Source organism: Protopterus annectens, chromosome 2.part2 (assembly GCF_019279795.1).
Source record: "Protopterus annectens isolate FY-2018-M chromosome 2.part2, PAN1.0, whole genome shotgun sequence".
Taxonomy (NCBI): domain Eukaryota; kingdom Metazoa; phylum Chordata; order Ceratodontiformes; family Protopteridae; genus Protopterus; species Protopterus annectens.
Genome location: NC_056730.1, coordinates 293,092,453 through 293,114,507, shown reverse-complemented (window position 1 = coordinate 293,114,507; position 22,055 = coordinate 293,092,453). Strand labels below are relative to the sequence as shown.

General features: G+C 44.1%; 1 protein-coding gene across 1 annotated transcript in view; it reads right to left on the bottom strand.

Moving 5' to 3' along the window:
* Positions 1-22,055, bottom strand: part of CHD1 (chromodomain helicase DNA binding protein 1) — a gene marked incomplete in the record, with an annotated part of 4,694,407 nt that overhangs the window by 3,760,717 nt on the left and 911,635 nt on the right.

The window sequence follows — 22,055 nt, the reverse complement described above, 5'->3', positions numbered from 1 at the left end:
CAATTCTGAATGCAGCCAGAGATGAAATGTCTGTGAAAAAGAGGACTAGGAATCCTACTGTATTGTCCTTATGGGTGTGAGTTAATTGCTACCCCAGAAGAGTGGAAGTTTTGAAATGGCTTTATAGCTTCCAGATGGTATAACACATCTCAGCAAAGCTCTGTGTGTATGGTAACACACATGTTAAATTCTGGTTCAGTTTCTAGTAAAAGGGGGAAGTGTGAGAACCAGAGTCAAATAACCAGATGTATGTGATCTCATTCTGTAATCCAGCACTGAAATGATGTTTAAATAGAAGTCTCAGGGCAGTCTGTTTTTGAAAATATGACAAAAAAGGCCAGTAAAAAATATAAAAATCACCAGCTTGCACTTTATTAACAAGAACGCCTCAAGTCGCTAGCGTTTCGGCAAGAAATACCTTCTAGGAGTATATCAGTAAGGGAAAAAAAACAGTGCCATTCCATACAAACTAACTATCAATTATAAAAATTAATATCTAAAACATTAAATACTGTATTTCTATTATACTTAGAAAACAATTGTATCAAAATTTTCCATGAACATTCAAGTATTAAGTCCACAAGGGCTTAAAGTATTGTATTTTAAAATATAAATACTTTATTTAACAACTGATGTTTATTCTTAAACTCCGAGTTGCCAACACCCCAATTAACTTGTTCTAGGATGCTGGCTTGCAGAGTCCGGATTGCTATTGTGAAAACTTAAAATGCATGGCAACAGGACTAGCAACTTTTTCCATTTTTATGTCTCTAATGTGCTCCTGCAGTCTCAATTTAAAACTTCTCTTAGTTTCACCTATATAAGAGAGACTGTAGGAGCATCTGAGAACATAATTAACATTAGATGTTACACATGTAAAATGTCCTTTAGGACTAAAGGGAACACCATTGATGCAACTAAAAAAATTAACATATTTGCATACTGAGCATCTAGTACAACCACTAGTGCACAGTATACCTAAGGTGCTGCATAACTTATCCACTGGCTTAACACATTTACTGTGCACAATAATGTCCTGTATGTTCCAACCTCTTGTATACAAAAATATAGGAAATCTGCATAATGTATCACAAGAAACTTTGAATTTAAATAAAAAAATGACCAAAAATGCTTGATTATCTTAACTCGTTCATGAGAAAAATCACTAAGAAATAACTATAAACTTTGCCCGACTTCTAACTTGTCTAATATTACTGCAGGTATATCTTCTGTAGTGTTTCATAACAGAGGCACTGGCTGCTGACAAATTGTTTTGTACCAATGAATTATTTTTTAGTTTAACCAGTGCCTTCTGGATATCTTTCATGAAATAACCCCTTCTCAAGAACATATTTATAGAAATACACATTTCCTTGTACAAGTCATTTTCATCAGTACATAATCTGTAGACTCTCAGCAACTCTCCATAGGGTAAAGAATCCAGCAGATGACATGGATGGCGACTGGTTCTATGTAAGAAATTATTACTGTTGTCAAACCTTCAATGAATTTTAGTTTTAATTTTTCCCCCACTACACCTGTTAAATCAATATCCAGAAAACTTAATAGTTTGGCCCTGTTGAAGTTCATCAAATTTTATTTGAAACCTGTTTACATCCAGACCTTTAACAAAGGCAGATAAATTAGTCATCCTACCCTTATACAAAAATACTAGATCTATAAATCTATAATAGGAAAACACAAGTTCTAAAAAAATTATGCCTATATAAATATTCCACCTCATAAAGGCCCATAAAAAGATTAGCATAGGCAGGTGCAAATGATGCACCCATGGCAGTGCCTATTTTCTGAACATAAATATCTTCACAAAAACAAAAACAATTAGTAAGACAAAATTCTATCAGTTCTTAGGTAGGTACTAGGCTATATGCCAGAGGGCATTTATAAGCCTAGCTAGAGTGTGTCGGCTTTCGCTGCCCCATTGATTGATTAACTGATCCTCTGTCAAGTAGAGCCAAGGAAGTTAATCCCAGGGGTCTATTTTCTGTTACCCATCCACTCGTCAAGGTTTCTCTTGAAGAGTGTTAGTGAGGGGCTCTGCCTGATGTAATTTGGAATTTTGTTCCAAAGCATGGGGAGTCTCTGTGACAGGAATCTATCCCTCCAGCATGGTCTATTTATTGTTGTGGCGAGGTTTACCTCACTAGAGCGCATGGCTCGCAGTGACTTGGATTTCTTTAGGTGAAGCATGTCCATCAATTCTGAGTTGAACATGGCTTTGTAAGTCAGGCAGAGATCACCTCTGAGTAAGCGATATGCCACCGAGTACAGCCGGAGTTTTTTCAGTCGGGCTGCATAGGACATATGTTTGAGACCAGTAATCCTCTTGGTGAGGTACTTTTGTGGTCTTTCCAGCTGTTGGAAGGGTCTTGTTAGGTACATCTCAAATGAGGCATTGTACTCTATGACGGGTCTAATGAGTGACGAGTAGAGGAGCACTATAACCTCTATTTCTAAATGCGAACCCTTTAGTAATTAGATAGGCCACACAGAAGGATTTCCTAACTACTTCGGCAATATAATTGTCAAAGGAGAGCTTACTACCTACCTGGGTCCCCATATCTCTTATTACTTCTTATGTATTAAGGGGGCTGCCACCTACGTGGTAATTCGTGGGCATTTTGTTTTTCCCAAATTGGATGACTATGCATTTTTTGGCATTTAGCTTGAGGCCATGACTTTGACACCAGGTGCCCGTTTCAGTAAGGCCCTATTGGAGGATGTCCGTGTCAGCTGGAGAGTCAATTAGGGCTCCCAGTTTGCAGTCATCGGTGAACTTGGTCAGCTATAGTCCTCCTGTGTTTGCCTGTACTTCTGAAGTATATGCCGAACAGTAGGGGTCCCAGGACAAAGCCTTGCGGGACACCACTTGTGACTGGTTTAGAGTCGGACCTGGAGCCCGCTATTCTTACAGTGTGAGTTCTGTCTGTAAGCCAGTTGGCAACCCATCTCGTGACGTAGGGGTTTATGTTCAGGCTGGTGAGTTTTTCTGTAATACCCAAGTGGGGAATGGTGTTGAAAGCCTTGGCCAGGTCAAGGTAGGCTGTGTGAACCACCTTTCCCTCAACTATAGCCTTGGTGACTGTCTCAAAGAAGTCAACCAGGTTTAGTAGGCATGATCTGCCCTTAAAGCTGAACTGGGTCGGGTCAAGTGTTTGGAGGTTCCCAATGTCTTTGTTAATGAGTTCCATGATGATGTGCTCCATAGCCTTGCAGACCAGGCTAGTCAGGCTTATGGGGCGATAGTTACCAGGGTCAGTTGTGACCCCTCCTTTGTGGTGAGTAATAACCGTTGCTGTGGGCCATTCTATGGGCACGTAGCCTGTGGAGAGGCTGAGGTTGAACAGCATGTTTACGTGGTGGGTTAGTTCGTTCAAGACGCAGCCTGGGACACCATCTGGTCACATTGACGCTGTGTTTTTGGCTTTTGAAAGGGCTGTTTTCACCTGTGCATCTGTGATTTTTAGGACACTACACTTTTCTGGCATTGTTGTGGGCCCTTTTGGAGGTGAGAGGGGGGTGAAGTTTGCACTGAATCTGCCAGGATGTTGGCAATATCAGTAGGTTCAGTATATTTTGTGCTATTTTGCACTAGTTCAGTGCATATCTGCAAGTTGCCACTTAGATTCTTAACATAGCTAAAGAAGGCTTTGTGGTTACCTTTTGAATCCTTGGCTATTTTTCTTTCGAAGTTAGCATTGGGTGATTTCATGAGGGACCTCAGTTTCTTACGGATACTGATCAGGGATGTCTTTCCTGCTTGGGATTTGCTTTTTTTCTGAACGAGTTTCCTCCTTGTATTGTATAGCCTGTTTATTGCAGGGGTCCACATCCATGCATCCTTGTAGGTGCTCATAGAGTGCATTTGTAAAGGTTTCTGCATCTTGGGCAGCGTTATCCTTTAGCATGGGGGCTGTAAAACTTACCACCTCTGTCTTAAATAAGGTGAAGTTTGCTTTAGAAAAGTTTTTTACTGTGGTTTCCTTAGTTGGGGGTGGTGGTGGGGTGTGGACATCCAGAGTGATTAGTTTATGTTCTGATCTAACCAGGGACAGCTTGACCTCCGGTGTGGAACACCTGCCGCCCATGTTGGTGATGACCAGGTCCAATATGTTTTCACCTCTGGTAGGGGAGTTTACCAGCTGATCCCGGGAGTTTGAGTTGAAGAATTCCAGGAAGCGCTGGGCCTGGGAATTTGTACTCTAGTAGTTTTCCCAGTGAATGGTAGGGTAATTAAAATCGCCCAATATCAGGGTGTTTGGTAGGACCTTCATGTTTTCCAGTGTCTACAAAAAGGCAAAGTGGTGGTCCTGGGTCATGGAGGGTGATCTGCAACAGGCCAAAATTTGCATTACAGATTTGCCAGATGTTAGTTACACATGGATGATCACAGAGGTGGTATGCTGCGCCACTAACCTGGAGGAGTAGGTATCCTTGATGAATATGGATATACCCTCCTCCTTTTGTGTTTCGGTCCATGTTCTGTGGCCGAAACGTGAGGTATGAGTTGTAGCCCGATAGTGCTGGGGTGCTCTCTGGAGCCTTGAACCAGATTTCAGTTACTGCACAGATGTCGACGTTCTCCATACTGAGGAGTGCTTCGAGCACATGCATTTTGAGATTTAAACTCCTGGCGTTGAGTAGCATAACCCTCAGTTTTTTGTTAATTGTGCTGTTTATGGAGGTGGGTTTGACTTTTGAGCCTTGCCTAAAAATGGCATTATGGGGGCAGTAAGAGTCTTGGACAGTATTTGAAAGCCTAGGGGTGACAGGTGCAAGCAGTCTCTTGCGAAGTAACGCGGCTTATCAAGCATGTCGTACCAGGCTGACAGACACTGGATCCCCTTTGAATGACACCAGAAGCTTAGCCAATTGTTGAAATTGATATTTTTTTCTTTATACTGAGGTATCATTCTTGGCGAGGGCAGGATGCTACTCAGGGTCAGGGTCATACCAGCCTGGCTACATGATCAGAGTGATCTTCCATGTCGCTTTTCATGTAGTCCAGGGAGGTACATCTCAGGTCATTCACATCAACATGAACAATGACAGTCATATTTGTACTTGTTCTGGAGTGCCCTGAGTGCTTGCGTTATGTGGCGGATTCTGGCTCCAGACAGGCAGCTAACAGAAAACTTCTGCTTGTCCAGCCTAGTGAGTGGGACGTCAGTGTGCCCGACTATAGTGTCACCTATTACTAGTGTGTTAGGTATGTTATTTCGCCTTAAGAGCTATGATTGTGCGGCACACTGATTTTGTGTTTTATGTGTTGTCTGTTTGTGACGGGAAGTGCGGGTTGTTTGGGTGTCTGCTCTGGAGGTCTCTGATGCTTTTGCAGGTTTTTATTTAGAGCCTCCGAGTATGATTTTTTGTATTTATGTGCATTTTTTGCCAGTGCTGTTTTAGTAAGTCTGTGTGCGGCTGGAGTTGTGGTGCAAGTGTTAACCTTCTCCTCTTGACTGTCTGTTCCAGTCTTGGGTAGAGGCAGGTTAGTTTCCAGTTTGGCTGCATAACTGCATCTCTCGCATATGTTAGTGTTTTGTGGTAGAAGGAGAGGGTTTGTCTGTGTACATGAGGCAGTTGTAACATTGCCTCAGGATACCCAGATTCACCAGCTGGACTGGAGAGTGCACTTGAAGTTGCCCTTTGGTCATGCCTGAATAGCAGGGTGAGCTGCTTAGTCACTTGGTTGGTGAGGGGTGAATAAAGAGCCATGCCCTGCTGGGCAATCAGTGTCAGGGTATATTAGTGCTTGCTATTAGGTCTGAGCAAGTGCTGGGCTGTAAGATGCTTTCTGAGTGCTTAGGTTGAGAGTTAGACTAGTTTGAAGGGGAAAAACTGAAAAGGAGATTTAGTGGAACCGGGAATAATTTAACTGTAGCTAACCGGCACTGCCCGGTGTGCAAAACTGTGCAAACGCAGTTTTTATAGTAGGGAAATGAAAGAGAGAAATTAGCCCAAAATGACCAATAGACTACTACCTTCTGGACTAGAACCACTCCCCTCCAGGGACAGATAGGTTGCTCTAAGCTCCCCTCTCTCACAGGTGAGCAGAGAAACTTCCTTCTATCCAAATAAGGTATGGGCAACTCAAACTAGTATGACAGCCCTGAATTCAGCACTAGCCTGAAAACTGGACTATACTAGCTTAGAAAGGCGGGAAACAAGGATTTTTTTTTTTGAAAAGATAAGGCAAAAACAGTAACGCGCAAGTGCGGCTTTTAAACCAGAATGTTGAAAGAGATGGAAAAAAACTGCCCAAATGGCCAATAGCTACAATTTCTGGGCCAGGAACAACTCCTCTTGTGGAAGATAGGCTACTTAATTGCTTACCACTCCCACTGATAAGCTAGAAGGCTTCCCTCCAACACAGAAAGGCTTGTATATAATTACTTAGTGGACTGTCTCCTAAGAAAAACTTAGTAGCTTCTAAGCTATGTTGATGTTGTATAGAAGTGTATAGACTTTTAACGTCAACAGACACCCAATACAGGTCTTCAGTCCACTCAATGGCTTTAATTTTATCTAAAAAATCAAAAGAATCTTTTATAAATGATGGTAGCTTTATTACATAGGGTAATAAATAACTATGCAGAAACACACCTATGTTTCATAAAAAATAATGAGTAGCAGAAATAATGGGCCTTCCTGGGGGGTTGTTGCATGCTTTCATGAAGCTTGGGTAAACATTAAAGATATGCTATAGAATTATTTTCATTATATAGCTTTTTATCTAGGTCTTGTTTAGAAAAATACCCAAGTCTGTAACCTTTAAAATGTAAAAGCTGAAATTCTTTTTGTGCATTTTGATAATCACTCACTGTCACCTTAACATATACTTCAGTATTACAAAGATGTTCCATGCACATTTCCATATACTGATTAGCATGCATTACTACTAAACGATTCCCCTTGTCAGAGGGTTTAAAGATCAATTCATGTTGTTCCCCCCATATTTTTAAGAATTTTCCATTCATTTTTTGATAAACTGTAAGAAAAGGAATTCCCTGTTTGCATAAATTCTTTACATGTATGTTCTAAAGAAAAGTTGACCATAGCTGAAAATTGTTCCACACCCACATGCAGAAAAGGTGGGACAAAATCACTGGAACATTTTACAGATGCAGTGTCAAGATAACAGTAACCATTTAACTCATCTATATCAGTAGAACATGAATAAAAACTGTCATCTGTATCTGAAATGTCTTCAGTAGAAATCAAAGTATCACTAATGCCAGCATCTGAGTTATTTCTAGAAAAATAGTAAACAAATGTAATTTTCTACACATTTTATGCACTTCAACTTTAAACATACAGGGTCTAGGCATCACAGTATGTACACATTTAAGACCCTTATTTAAGATATACATTTGTGTTTCACTCAATTCCACTTGTGATAAATTTATAACAATGTTATTCTCCCAGTTTACACCAGAATCACAATACATAAATTCGGTTCCATCTAGTCCTTTTGTTATGCTGTTGATAAGCTCTTCTATTACTAAAAGTATGTTGTTGGTGGCGAAAACCATCCCTGGTGTTTCTTTCCGAATCTGCTGTTCTCTTACCATTCCAAAAATTGTTGTTCAAATATTGAGGCTTTTGAGCTTGAGGCAAAGGTGGATATTTCTGGTTATCCGTATCCCAGTCTGTAGAGCCTTTAGAAGTGTCTGAGAACACTTGATGTGAACTGCCTGCACCATTATAACCCCCCTTTTGGCACTATTGACAAGCTATTGAAGTGGTTTGGTCTTGTTTGCTTTCCAAATGAAAGCCTTATGGTTATTGTAGTCCCTTGAATCTCTTTGCAGTTTTGTTTTTTTCTTTTTCATGAGATCCTGTTCAAGATCAATCAGTTTGTCATTAACGTCAACTAGCTGGGTCTGTAAGCGAGCGGGAGTAATTTTAGCTGCCAAAGAATTACACAAAGTAGAAATTTCTTCCTTCACCTTTCGCTGCAATAGTGTCCCGTTCTATAGAGATATTTACCCACTCAGTGGCACACCAATGGGCGGCTGCAATCCACAAAGCCGTTTTTCTGCTTCATCTGAAACATCAAAAGGTTTAGATGGACTTTTAAAGGGACGCAGCTACCTCGGTGTAATATCAAGCTGAATAGAACGTTGCAGGCTCAAAATGTCAAGAGAGACACTGCAGTTTCTTTCATCATAAGCTGTTCTAGCTTGTAAATGATATCAGACACATCCATGGAAAAAGAAACGAGTGGTTCTTGCCCACAGTCAAAAGGACTGGCTATACGTTGTTTACGACCATCTTCAATAAGATGTTCCCAGTTGATAAAATTCTGCTCACCTCTCAAACCAGTTCCTGAAGACATCTCCTGGTTAGACAGCACATACTGATCAATACTTTTTTGAGTAGCATCCATACTCACATCTCAGAATCCTCGGTAGTTGGTTATTAGGATTACTGGCCATGTAGCAGCAACAAAAATACAACACGAGTCCCAAAAGCATGAAAATATGACAAAAAGGCCAGTAAAAAAAATTATAAAAATCACCAGCTTGCACTTTATTAACAGGAACATCTCAAGTCGCTAGCACTTCGGCAAGAAATACCTTCTAGGAGTACATCAGTAAGGAAAACAGTGCCACTATATACAAACATTAACTATCAATTATAAAACACTTAATATCTAAAACATTAAATACTGTATTTCTATTACAATTAGAAAACAATTATATCAAAAGTTTCCATGAACATTCAGTATTAAGTCCATAAGGGCTTAAAGTATTGTATTTGAAAATATAAATACTTTCTTTGTATAACAAATGATGTTTATTCTTAAACTCAGAGTTGCCAACACCCCAATTAACTTGTTCTAGGAAGCTAGCTTGCAAAGAGTCTGGATTGCTATTGTGAAACAACTTAAAATGCATGGCAACAGAACTAGTAACTTTTTCCATTTCTGTCTCTAATGTGCTCCTGCAGTCTCAATTTAAAACATCTCTTAGTTTCACCTATATAAAAAAGACTGCAGGAGCATCTGAGAACATAAATAACGTTAGATGTTAAACAAGTAAAATATCCTTTAGGACTAAAGGGAACACCATTGATATAACTAAAATAATTAACATATTTGCATGCTGAGCATCTAGTACAACCACTAGTGCCCAGTATATCTAAAGTGTTGCATAACTTATTCACTGGCTTAACAAATTTACTGTGTACAATAATGTCCTGTATGTTCCTACCTCTTGTGTACGAAAATATAGGAAATCTGCATAATGTATCACAAAATACTTGGAATTTAAATAAAAATGACCAAAATGCTTGATTATCTTAACTTGCTCATGAGAAAAAAACATTGTAAGAAATAACTATATACTTTGCCTGACTTCTAACTTATCTTGTCTAGTATTACTGCCAGTATATTTTCTGTAGTGTTTCATAACAGAGGTACTGGCTGCTGACAAATTATTTTGTACCAATGAATTATTTTTAAGTTTAACAAGCGGCTTCTGGATATCTTTCATGAAATAACCCCTTCTCAAGAACATTTTATTTTTATTTATTTTATTTTTTTTATTTTAACATTTGGTGACCGGGAAAGTCCGACTAGGTTCCACAGATCCTGTTTTCAGCAGAGGCCCGGGGAGAAACGCTCCAGAAGCATGTCTTTAGAATGTGGGAGGAAACCGGAGTACCCGGAGGAAACCCACGCGAACACAGGGAGAACATGCAAACTCCACACAGAAAGCACCCCAGCCGAGAATTGAACCGGAGAACCTCTTGCTGTGAGGTGACAGCATTAACCGCTGCACCACTGCGCCGCCCGAACATACTTATAGAAGTTCAAATTTCCTTGTATAATTCATTTTCATCAGTACATGGTCTGTAAACTCTCAGTAACTCTCCATTGGGTAAAGAATCCAGCAGATAAGATGGACGGCAACTGGTTCTATGTAAGAAATGATTACTGTCAAACTTTCGTTGAATTTTAGTTATAATTAATTCTAATTAACTTTGTGTAAGGGTGGGATGACTTTAAAGATCTGGATGTAAAACAGGTTTCAAATAAAATTTGATGGACTTCAACAGGGCCAAACTATAAGTTTTCTGGATATTGATTTAACGGGTGTAGTGGGGGAAAAATTAAAACTAAAATTCATCGAAGGTTTGACAACAGTAATCATGTCTTACATAGAACCAGTTGCCATCCATCTCATCTGCCGGATTCTTTACCCTATGGAGAAGTTGCTGAGAGTCTACAGATTATGTACTGATGAATAGGAATTATACAAGGAAATGTGTTCTTCTACAAATATGTTCTTGAAAAGGTGTTATTTCATGAGATATTAAGAAGGCACTGGTTAACTAAAAAATAATTTATTGGTACAAAATATTTTTTTCAGCAGCCAGTACCTCTTGTTATGAAACACTACAGAAGATACACTGGCAGTAATACTAGACAAGATAAGTTAGAAGTCAGGCAAATGTATACAGTTATTTCTTACAATGTTTTTTTTTTTTCTCATGAACAAGTTAAGATAAGCATTTTTGATCATTTTTATTTAAATTTAAAGTATTTTGTGATACATTATGCAGACTTCCTATATTTTCATACACAAGAGGTAGGAACATACAGGATATTATTGTACACAATAAATTTGTTAAGCCAGTGGATTAGTTATGCAACACTTTAGGTATACTGGGCACCAGTGGTTGTACTAGATTGTTCAGCATGCAAATGTTTTTTTTTTTTTAGTTATATCATTGGTGTTCCCTTTAGTCCTAAAGGGCATTTTACTTGTGTAACATCTAATGTTATTTATGTTCTCAAATGCTCCTGCAGTCTCTTTTCTTCTTCTTTCGGCTTTTTCCTGGTTAGGGGTAGCCACTGCGGACCACCTGTCCGCTCATGATTGGCAGTGGAGTTTTACAGTGTCGAGTTGCTAGCCCGGCACCCAACCTTCCACAGAAGGCACACACATGCACGCACTCATGTCTAGGGCCAATTTAGAGTATCCAATCCACCTACAGCATGTCTTTGGGATGTGGGAGTAAACTGGAGCACCCGGAGGAAACCCACGCAGCCACAGGGAGGACATGCAGACTCCGCACAGAAGGCACCCCAGCTGAGGATCGAACCAGAGAACCTCTTGCTGTGAGGCAGCAATGCTAACCGCTGAACCACCGTGGCCACCCCCTCCTGCAGTCTCTTTTATATAGGTGAAACTAAGAGAAGTTTTAAATTGAGACTGCAGGAGCACATTAGAGACATAAAAGTGGAAAAAGTTGCTAGTCCTGTTGCCATGCATTTTAAGTTGTTTCACAATGGCAATCCGGACTCTCTGCAAGCCAGCATCCTATAAAAAATTAATTGGGGTGCTGGCAACTCTGAGTTTAAGAATAAACATCATTTGTTATATAAAGAAAGTATTTGTATTTTAAAATACAATACTTTAAGCCCTTGTGGACTTAATACTGAATGTTCATGGAAAAATTAGAAGTTATGTACTCACCATAACGTTCCATCTGGGTAGGTACTTCATTTGTCTGCAACCTGTGGGACTCGGATCCGACCAGCAGCTTTCCAAGCTTCAAGATCCGAGCTCCTAGCTCCGCCCCTCTACCCATAATCCCCTGTCACCACCACACTACCTCAGATCGGTTTTGCTGTGTCACCTGATAAACCTGTAGACAAACAGGTTCAGTTATTCTCAAGAATCATAAAAGATCCTAGAAACCCGATACAGGTTAGGGGGATGGCAGGGGGGGATGGTTGCAGACAAATGAAGTACCTACTCAGATGGAATGTTATGGCGAGTACATAACTTCTAAATCTGAAGTAGTTACTTCATTTGTTCTGCAACCTGTGGGACAGAGTCCCCAGCTACCTAAACAAAAACCTGGGTGGTCTATGGAAGAATATTCCGAAACACCGCGGAGCCAAAGGATGCCCTGCTTCTAGATATCATGTCCAGCTTATAATGAGAAATAAACGTATGAGCAGAAGACCAAGTGGCTGCTGAACATATGTCGTCCAACGGCATCCTGGACCAGAAGGCTGCAGAAGTTGCGATGGACCGTGTGGAATGTGCACGAATTTTAAATGGGGTTGTTTTGCCCGATGCCTTGTAAGCCTGAGAAATACATTGACAAATCCAATTAGCCAGTGTCACTTTGGATATAGGTTTCCCCATGGATGAAGGAGCAAAAGACACGAACAGTCGATCAGCCTTACAAACGTCTTTGGTCCTGTGCAGGTAAAAACGCAACTGTCTATGTACGTCTAGTGTATGCAACATGTATTCGCCCTTATTTTGAAAATTCTTGAAAAACACTGGCAGATTGATAGTCTGATATTTGCCACAGATGCCACTTTTGGTAAAAAAAGATGGGTTAGTCCTGAGAGAGACTCTGTCATTGTGAAAAATAAGGTAGGGAGGTTTCATGCACAAAGCTTGGAGCTCTGAAACCCTTTTAGCAGAAGTTATGGCTACCAAGAATGCTGTTTTCCAGGACAGAAAATTAAGAGGTACAGAAGCTGCAGGTTCAAAAGGAGGTTTCGTTAAGGCTTGCAGAACAAAGGTTAAGTCCCAAGGGGGAGTCACGGTTTTCACAGGTGGCTTGAGAAGGAAAACGCCACGCAAGAATGTCTTACACAATTTTGTAGACACTAGGGATCCTAATCCGTCTCCCACATGAAAATGGGATATTGCTGCCAACTGTACTTTCACCGCTGATGCACTGGCCCCTTGTTCAAATATCATGGACAAAAAATCCAAGACTGTAGGAATCAGAACAGTAAAAGGGTTGTGACCTTGGCTGTTAGCCCAGATAGAAAATCATTTCCACTTGCTATTATAGATTTTCCTGGTGGACGGTTTATGAGCCGCTACCAGAATAGTTTTCACTGGTGACGAGATACCGGGAGTCCTTGCCATTTGTGGAACTGGATCAACCAAGCCGCGAGCTTGAGGTTTACCAGGTTCGGTGTTGGGCACCCTGTTGGGTGCGAGATCAGATTTGGAATGGGATCCAGGATTAAAGGGGAGGAGAGACTGTGAGACCGCAGATATGGAAACCAGATTTGACAGGCCAGAATGGGGCTATGAGGATAATTTTGCACCCCAACCGTGCGGCTTTCTGAATGAACTTCGCCATGAGCGGAAGCGGGGGATAAGCATCGAGTAGACCGGGAGGCCAAGCATGAATCAGAGCGTCTCTGGGGCTCTCCCCTTCTGGGAGAAGGATTGCAAAGAACACGCTGCACTTTGTGTTTTGGGGAGTAGCAAAGAGATCGCAGCGAGGCCAACCCCACTTCTGGAAAATCTCCTTCGCAACTTTCGGTTTGAGAGACCACTCGTAAGGACTGAGAATTACTCGACTCAATTTGTCCACCAGGATGTTGGATCGTCCCAGAATGTGCGTTGCTATCAGAAAGCGGTTGGTGGATATCGCCCATTCCCAAACTCTCATGGCTTCTCGACAAAGAGGGTAGGATCTGGTTCCCCCTTGTTTGTTTATATACCAGACCACTGACATATTGTCTGTCTGTATTGCAATCGTTCCTAGAGGTAGAAGGTCTTGTAGAGCCTGCAACGCTAGAAGCACTGCCCTCATCTCCAGAACATTTATGTGCAAGGCGGTCTCTGACAAGGTCCACGTACCTTGGACATTTCTGCCCAAACAATGCCCCCCCCACCCTAGGCGAGAAGCATCCGTGGTTAACGTGGCCTGGGGAGGGGGAATCACAAAGGGTCTCCCTTGCCTGAGCTCTGGGGAGTGAAGCCACCAAAGGAGGGATTCCCTGCAAACCCTGCTCAGAGAAATGGGAGTATTCAATGGATGGTGTAACAGTGACCATTGAACTTGGAGTGTCCACTGTAATATACGCATCCATAGGCGAGCATGGAGAGAGAGGCCGATAGCCGCTGCCATCGAGCCTAGTGCTCTCAGGACTAACTCCGCTGGCGGAGCTTTGGTGCGAAGAAGTGCCAAAACTTGGAGTGAGAGGCTGGACAGCCTGTCCGAGGTCAAGAAGGCCCGAGAAGATCGGGAATCTAGCCTGGCTCCTATGAAATCTAATGCTTGCACAGGATGAAGAAAAGACTTTGGTATGTTGACTGAAATGCCCAAACTGTCGGCAAGAGACAGAACATAGTCCCTCGCAATACAAAGTTGATGCCTGTTGGTTGCTGTGAGGAGCCAGTCGTCTAGGTACGGAAAGATCCTTATGCCCTGAAGCCTCAGGTGGGCCGCAACCACTGCCATGACTTTGGTGAACATCCTGAGGGCTGAGGTGAGTCCGAACGGAAGGACCCTGAACTGGTAATGACTGGCCCCTAGCCGGAAGCGGAGGAACCTCCTGGACCGTCTGTCCATTAGAATGTGGTAGTACGCGTCCTTGAGGTCTATCGAGCACATCCAGTCGTTCTCCTGCATTAAGGGGAGAATAGATTGTAGAGTGACCATCCGGAACTTTTCTTTGGGGACAAACATGTTCAGGGTGGACAAGTCTAGAATGGGCCTGAGGTCCCCTGTCTTTTTTGGCACTAAAAAGAACCTTGAGTAGTAGCCCGATCCGGATTGGTCTGGGGGGACCCGCTGGATGGCTCTTTTTCCTAACAAATTTGAAATCTCTATGGTCGCCGCCTCTCTTTGATTGGGTGGGACATCGGGGAGGCGACCACCTGAGGGAGGACGAAATAGGAAGGGAATTTTGTAGCCTCTGGATATAATTCGGAGCACCCATCGATCGTTCGTGATGGACTCCCACATTGACAGGTGCTTTGTTAAATGCCCCCCGACTGCCTCCAGAACTGGACAGTCTGGTAAGCCCTCAGGGCTGCTGCACGGGTCTCTCAGAGAAAGGCTCCCTAAACCCGAAGTTACGCGGTCCCCCTCTGCCTCTGGGCCGGAGTCCACCCTGCCCCCCTATGCCTCTGGAGGGCGCGGAGTCCGAAGCTGGATAGGATTGCTGAGACTTGCGGAACCACAGCTTCTTTTGCCCCCTCTGATTCCTTGAGAAGGAATGTTGGGGGCTCAAGAAGCGGACTCCGACGGCAGACGGCATCTTCCCGTCCTTCTCGCTTTGGACTAGTGTATCACATACGGTCTTGCCAAAAAGCGAAGAGCCATCAAAGGGTGCGGTCGCGAAGGACGCCTTGAAAGGTTCCGTGAAATTACAAAGGCGGAGGCAGGCGTGGCGTCGCAAGACAACACCTGCCCTGCTGGCCCTTGTGGCTCCCTCCGTAGCATAAGACAGTAGCCACATGGACGTATTTGAGATGGACTTGAGAGTGGCCATACGAGTCGAGAACACGGTTTTGTCCTCGACCGACATGGACTCTGGTGGAGCTGCAGTGTATTCCTTGATCAAATCCCATTGCAGCCTGATGACATGCGCCATATAATTCAGCGCCCTCACAGAAAAAGTTGCTGAAGCAAAGGTCCGCTTCCCTATACGGTCCAGTGCCCGGGACTCCTTGTCCGGCAGGTGGACCGTGGAGCTCTCCTGGGAGAGTTCTCTCTTAGTGGCAGCAGCCACCAACATGGCATCAACTGGAGACCCTTTAGCCCAAGCCTGCCTATCTGAAGGGGGGCTAAGGATTTTATCCGGCAGGCGTGGGATAGGCTCCACAGTGTCGGGCTTCTTCCAAGCCCTGGTAGTCAGGAGATCTACCAGGGGATCTGCCGGTGGGGACACCCAGGAGGTAGATGGGCCCGCTTCAAATGCCTCCAGAAATACGGACTCATCCGAGGAAGGTTTTTGGGCAGACCACCCCCCCCCCAATACGCAACATTTCCATGATGTCTCCAAAGGAGACATCCTCGGGGGGTGACCTTGGGGAACCTTCCCTTTCCTCTAAGTCCGTATCTGTGGTGACGGACTCGGGGGAGTCCATGTGCCTCCTTTTACACGTCCGTTTACGAGGCACCTCTTCTGTGGGACTACCAGAAGAGGGCTCTTCAACGGCCTCTTGTTCCTCTGAGGGAACCAACTGGAGGGTCTGAGCAGGCTGTCCCGATGGAAGGATGATGGAAGGTAGAACCGTATGCAGTGAGGGAGCGGAAGGATCCAAAGCCCGGGTCAGGGACCTGGAAGACCTCGACAGTACCCTCTCCACTACCTCGAACGCTGAGGGAGAACTACTCTCTTCCGGCCTCGAGAGCAATCTCCTCGGCTCTGAGATAGGGATCGGGGTCGGATCCGAGAGGGAGGTGCTCTCCGACAGAGGAGGCGCCGAAGAGGCACCCGCTCCCACAGATCCGACGCCCGGCCCACGGCCCCGAGAACTCGGATCCGAGATACTCGAGGGTATGGTCGGCGTCGAGAAGGCTTGGGCCACCAGCGCCGACAAAACCCCAGCTTCAAAAGGGCCTGGATCCGAAGACTCCAAAACCAAGATCCGGGTTGAAGAAGGAGAAATCGGGGCAAATATTGAAGCTGCACTCCCCCCCCCCCTTGTGGGGGGGAGGCAAGAGCACCCCCATCTGCATTTGGGTTTGCAGAAACCGACGCATCATCCTGTCCATATCGGCGTCGGAGAGAGACCTAGTAGATCTAGAGGAGGTCGTAGAGGCGGGCCTGGAAGGCCGCCTCGACGACCTCGAGGGTGATCGGAGCTCCTCCACCGGCTCCGGCGAGAAGGAAGGGGATCGGAGCAGAGAAGGAGAAGGTCCGGACACCCTCGGGGGCGATTTAGCAGTCTTCGATGGCGGAGCCGAGGGATGAGGCTCGGCTCGCCTCATGTCGGTGCTTCTCCCTGTGCTTTTCCCTAGAAGGAAAAGACTGAACTTCCCTCGTACTCAAAGCAACAGTGGGAGGTTGAGTCCCAGCCTGAGTCGAGGGAGTCAAAGGTGCCGAAGCTACCTGGGCAGCCTGCACCTTGGAGGGAGAGGAGGAAGAGGCCTCCTCCGGGGGAAGCAATCCCGCCAGAATAAGCCTGTTCCTCCTGTCCCTCACAGCCTGGGGGTTGAAGGCTGCGCAAACCTGGCAGTCTGAAGACAAATGGGCAACCCCCCCAGGCATATAACGCACCGAGTGTGGCCATCAGCTGGGGAAAGCTTATGGCCACACCCAGTGCACTTAGAAAAAAAAGCCTTATGGCCTTCGGCCATTTTCCTAACACACACACTCACACGCCCAAACACCTAGGGGAGGGTTAACTGAACCAAAGCGCCAATCCCGAAAATAAAAAAGGGCAGAGAAACACTCTCTCAACACACACTTTTTAAAATTTGTCGAAAAATTAAGAAAATGTTCACTTCCTTGCTACTAAGCTCAGGAGCTCTTCTCAAGATGCTTATGATCAAGCCGCGGCAAAAACGATCTGAGGTAGTGTGGTAGTGACAGGGGATTATGGGTAGAGGGGAGGAGCTAGGAGCTCGGATCTTGAAGCTTGGAAAGCTGACGGTCGGATCCGAGGTCGGTTCAGAGACCCACAGGTTGGAGAACAAATGAAGTAACTACTTCAGATCTTTTGATACAACTGTTTTTTTAAGTATAATAGAAATACAGTATTTAATGTTTTAGATATTAAATTGTTTTATAATCGATAGTTAATGTTTGTATAAAATGGCACTGTTTTTTTCTTAGTGATGAACTCCTAGAAGGCATTTCTTGCCGAAGCGCTAGAGACTTCAGACGTTCTTGTTAATAAAGTGCAAGCTGGTGATTTTTATATTTTTTTACTGGCCTTTTTGTCGTATTTTCAGTCTGTTTTTGAAACCTGACCAAAAAGAAGACCGCTCACCCACTTCATCTTACCTTATTTTAACAAGTAACCATGGAAAAGTAATTATTTATACCAGTCAGGAAAATAAAGTGACATCAGTTAAGTACCATTTTTCTGCATCTGTGTTAATCTATTCATCTGTGTTATTTTTAATATTTCCTGCGATTGAAACTCTGCTGTTTACTTTAAATATATACTCAGTATTTTTCATGTTATTTTTATTTTTAAATAAATTTAAACTTTTCATTGTGGCTGTTTTTTTGAGAATATTTTAACCTTTGAGAGTACTAATATTTATTTGATGACACTGTGGCCACTCCTGAAAACCTTTCTGCATTCGTCAAACACCATCATTTGTATTAGTATTCATTTTACCGAGTACAATTAGGTACCCTGTAAGAGCCTTAGAGTAGCTGGCTTTGGAGTGTTCTGGCAGCAGTACCTACCTTATAGTTTCAGCAGAAGAGGGCATAGCTGGTAAATCTGTGCCAGCCTTTCCCAGGTGATTGTGTGCGAAAATCAAATCTCAAGGAATGCGTCTCTCAGCTACTCGGAGCAGAGACACACAGTACTGGTTTCACAGACAGGGTGGCAGAGGACTTGGCTGAGGACTCAACTCTACAGCTGTGCCAGTGGGAAATCTTACTGGGGGTACATGCCTTCCCTGTGTGCTCTTAAGGGAAATCGATCTTGGTGCAGAAAGCTACATCTGGAAAAACTGTGTGTATCCATTTTTGTTTGAAGGGAACATCCCTCACTGGTGTCTGTGGTGAGGATTGGGACTCCTTGATTACTGGCCCAGAGTAGGGACGCCACAAGGGGAAACCACACTTATTGGGGCCAAAAGGGGAGGCAATGAGAATTACAGTTGCTCTGCAATGGGCTGCCTACTGAAGAAACTATCAATGAGGTCAGGGGATAGGTGTATATGAGACCCAGGGGCAAATCATATATAACAGCATCCCTGGATGACTGCTCCTTAACAGTGATTAAGTCATAATAAGCTGCTGCACATCACACTCCTGGGAAGAATGACCTGAAAAGCTTGCAACTTGAGAACTGCCATCTCCAAGATGTTTATGCAAAAACTGGCCTCACTAACAAATTATATCCCCTGGACAGTTCTCACTTCGAAATGCCTCCCCTGCCCCAAGGAGAGTGTCATCTGTCATGATCATGCCCAGGGTAGGGGATGACGCATCATCACTTGGTTGACAACAAAGGGAGACTTCAACTACCACCTGATTTGATTTCAACAGACCTCTGTTGTCACCATTGGGAACTCCATCGGATGTGTCAGATAACACCACTGCACTGCTTATGTCCACTGCAGAACCCTGATGTAGTACCTTGCCAGAGGAAAGCAGACGGTACCAAGCCCTGTGCCCCAAAGTTTAAGAATAAGATAAGGGGAAGGGGGTTAGTGCAAGAGAGCTAGCCCCCACAGGGCCAATGTTCTGGAGACCAGAAGTCTTGCAATCTGAGAAACTGTGCCCGAGTGGTAGCCTATGAACTCTTATTGACTGTACAGAAAGATAACTGGACTTCTGACAATTGATTGCGATTCCAAAGGAGCTGCACAGCTAAAGTAAGGTGTCCCTGGTCCTGACTAAAGATGCTCTCATGGAAGCAGTTGCAAGCAAATCATCCAGGTAAGGAAAGACCTGTAACTCTTGCAGGTGATGGCCTCCCAAGTTTCCAGGTGGGGGGCCAAATGACTCCTTACTGCCTCTAGTGCAGAACAATCAGGCAACCCTTCAGGGATGGTAAAATGGCCTCCCAGAGAGGGCTCCTCAAAAACCCTGATTTTGCAGACCTCTCCTGCTACAGATGGAACCATCAGGAGGAGCTTCCTGAAAAGACTGGTGTGCTTTCCTAAAAAAAAAAGAGAGCGAGAGAGAAATAGCGAGAGCTTTTTCTGAGAGAAGGTCCACTGAGGGGTAGAAAAACATATGTCTGTCGCAGATCGTATCTTTCCATCCTGCTCACTTTGGTCAAAGTGTCCTTAACATTAGGCTCAAAAAGTGAAGAGCTGTCAAAGGGAATGTAGATAAAGGATGCCTTGAAGCAGTGTGCAAAATTACACAGCCTCATCCAAGTATGGCAACACATGGCAATGCCAGTGCTAGCAGCAGCTTATGACATGCCATCAGTTGAGTTAGACAGCAGAGGCATGGACATATTTAGCAATAGACATTAAAGTAGATCTCAGACTCCAAAATCTTGACACTTCCGACACAATGTCACTCTGAAATCTGGTCAAGTCAGCAAGATAGTTCAACATCCTAAGTCTGAATGTGGCTGAGGTGAAGGATTGCTTCTCTAACTCGTCCAACTCACACGATTCCCTATTTGGAGGATGAGCCAAGGAACTCTCTTCCAATATATCCCTCAGTGGATGTCACCACCATAACTGCATCCAAGGCTAAATCCTTTCTACAGTGCTGGTGGTCTTTTGGAGGGGAGATAATCTTGTCTGGCTTTTAAGAAATTGGTTCCACTGTATCAGGCTCCTGGCTCCTTCACACACTCTGGGACACCAGGTCAATATGGGTGTCTGGACGGGGAACACCCAGGACATAGATGGGCCCATCCTGAAGACCTCCAAACATACCGACTCCTCTGGAGACAGGGCTTTGGTAGTCCAACCCCCTGTGCTGGCAAATTAACTCCAAAAGATCGCCAAAGGAGGCATCCTCGTGGAGAATTCATCAAGGTCAAAATCCTCATTGAGGGACTCTTCAGGAAAATCCAGGTGCTTCTTCCTACACCATACCTCTTAACCAAAACTTCTCACCTTGAAGAATCTGAAGGGGGGTGGAAAAGGTTGGGGACCCTGAAGGAAGGGCAGACGAAGTCACCAGGGGTGAGCTGTCCTGCAGCAGACTGAAGCTTATCCACAGGCATACATTTTGAGGAAGAAGGGATACCAGATGTACCCAACTAATCCTTTTCCTGCTGGGAGAACACCCTCTACATGATGTCAAACTCAGAAACTGAAGCTGGCCGCCCGGAGCCCGCAGACCTAAGATTTGAGGATCCCAAGGACGCACTGGACTCCAGAGCCATTCCAGCCTACCCCAATGTGAAGACTGGAGACAACCTAAAAAGAGTAGAGTCTCCAAGCAGGACGGACAACCACAAAACAGAAATCAAACAACCCAGACATCCTTGTCTCCATGTTTTGGCTCAGAGGTCCACTCAGCATCAACACAGCCAGAGTTGAGGAAACCAAGATAGGAGTAAGAGCCAAAACTGGCCAAGCTCTCTGATCAGACCCTAAGAAAGGAGAGCAACTGCATCCGAGCATCTTGGAACCGTCTGGGCCCAAGGAAGGAAACCAGCATAAAGGAGCTGAGACTTCGGGTCAAGGGCCAAAAACTAAGAAAGTCCTAACTACATCTCTGCCTGTAAAAAGGACCGTATCAGCTACTCCACATCTGCACATCTTACACTCCTGACCAACTAGTTTAATCCATCTGATGAAGCCAATGAAGGATGCTCACCTACTGGATGAAGGCTCTGACAACTGCATCTGAATGGGAGAAGCTTGGTTCCAGGGCAAAGACAAGGATGACTTTAGTGAGGACTCCCACGAGGTGAGAAGGGAGATAACTAAAAAGGTCCTCTATGATGGTGTAACCCTTGGACAAGAAGGATCTAGAGAGACAAAGTGGGATGAGGGGCATTCCCCACAATTAATGTCAAAGGCAATCAGCTTTGAGGTGTTGCAGTCGAAGATGGTGATGAATTCACCAGGAGAGCTGAGGTCTTGGGACATCTGGATTTGGTGGATCAGAAGACGAAGAAGGGGTCAACATTTTTTTGCCCCATTTACCTGCTTTGTGGTCCTTGGATAGCTTCTTTTCACACTAACTGGATTTAACTCTCTTGCTGGAAGAAGCATAAGAATAATCAGTTGGCAAAAGTATTTTCAGGACCAACTAGTCACACTTCTCATTAACTATGCGAGTGCTGAAACCTTCATAAATAGCACAAGGGGAATAGAGATGGGCAGCCCCCAAACAGTAAATGCACTTGTTGAGGGTGCCCTGTAAGGGGAGCTTGTTGCCACAAGCAATACACTTTTTAAACCACGTTTCCATAACAGGTAGAAACAAAAACATTACCAGAAGAAAAAAAAACTAAACACCGCAAACACTAACCCTAAGAAAAACACAATGGGTGGAAAGATCCCACTAGAATAAAAAGCATAACCCAAAAACCTACTCTAACGTAATACAAACTAACACACACTAGCTACAACAAACCACCCTAGGAAAAACAAGGGTAGAGGACCTAAAAACACTCTGAAGAACTTTAAAC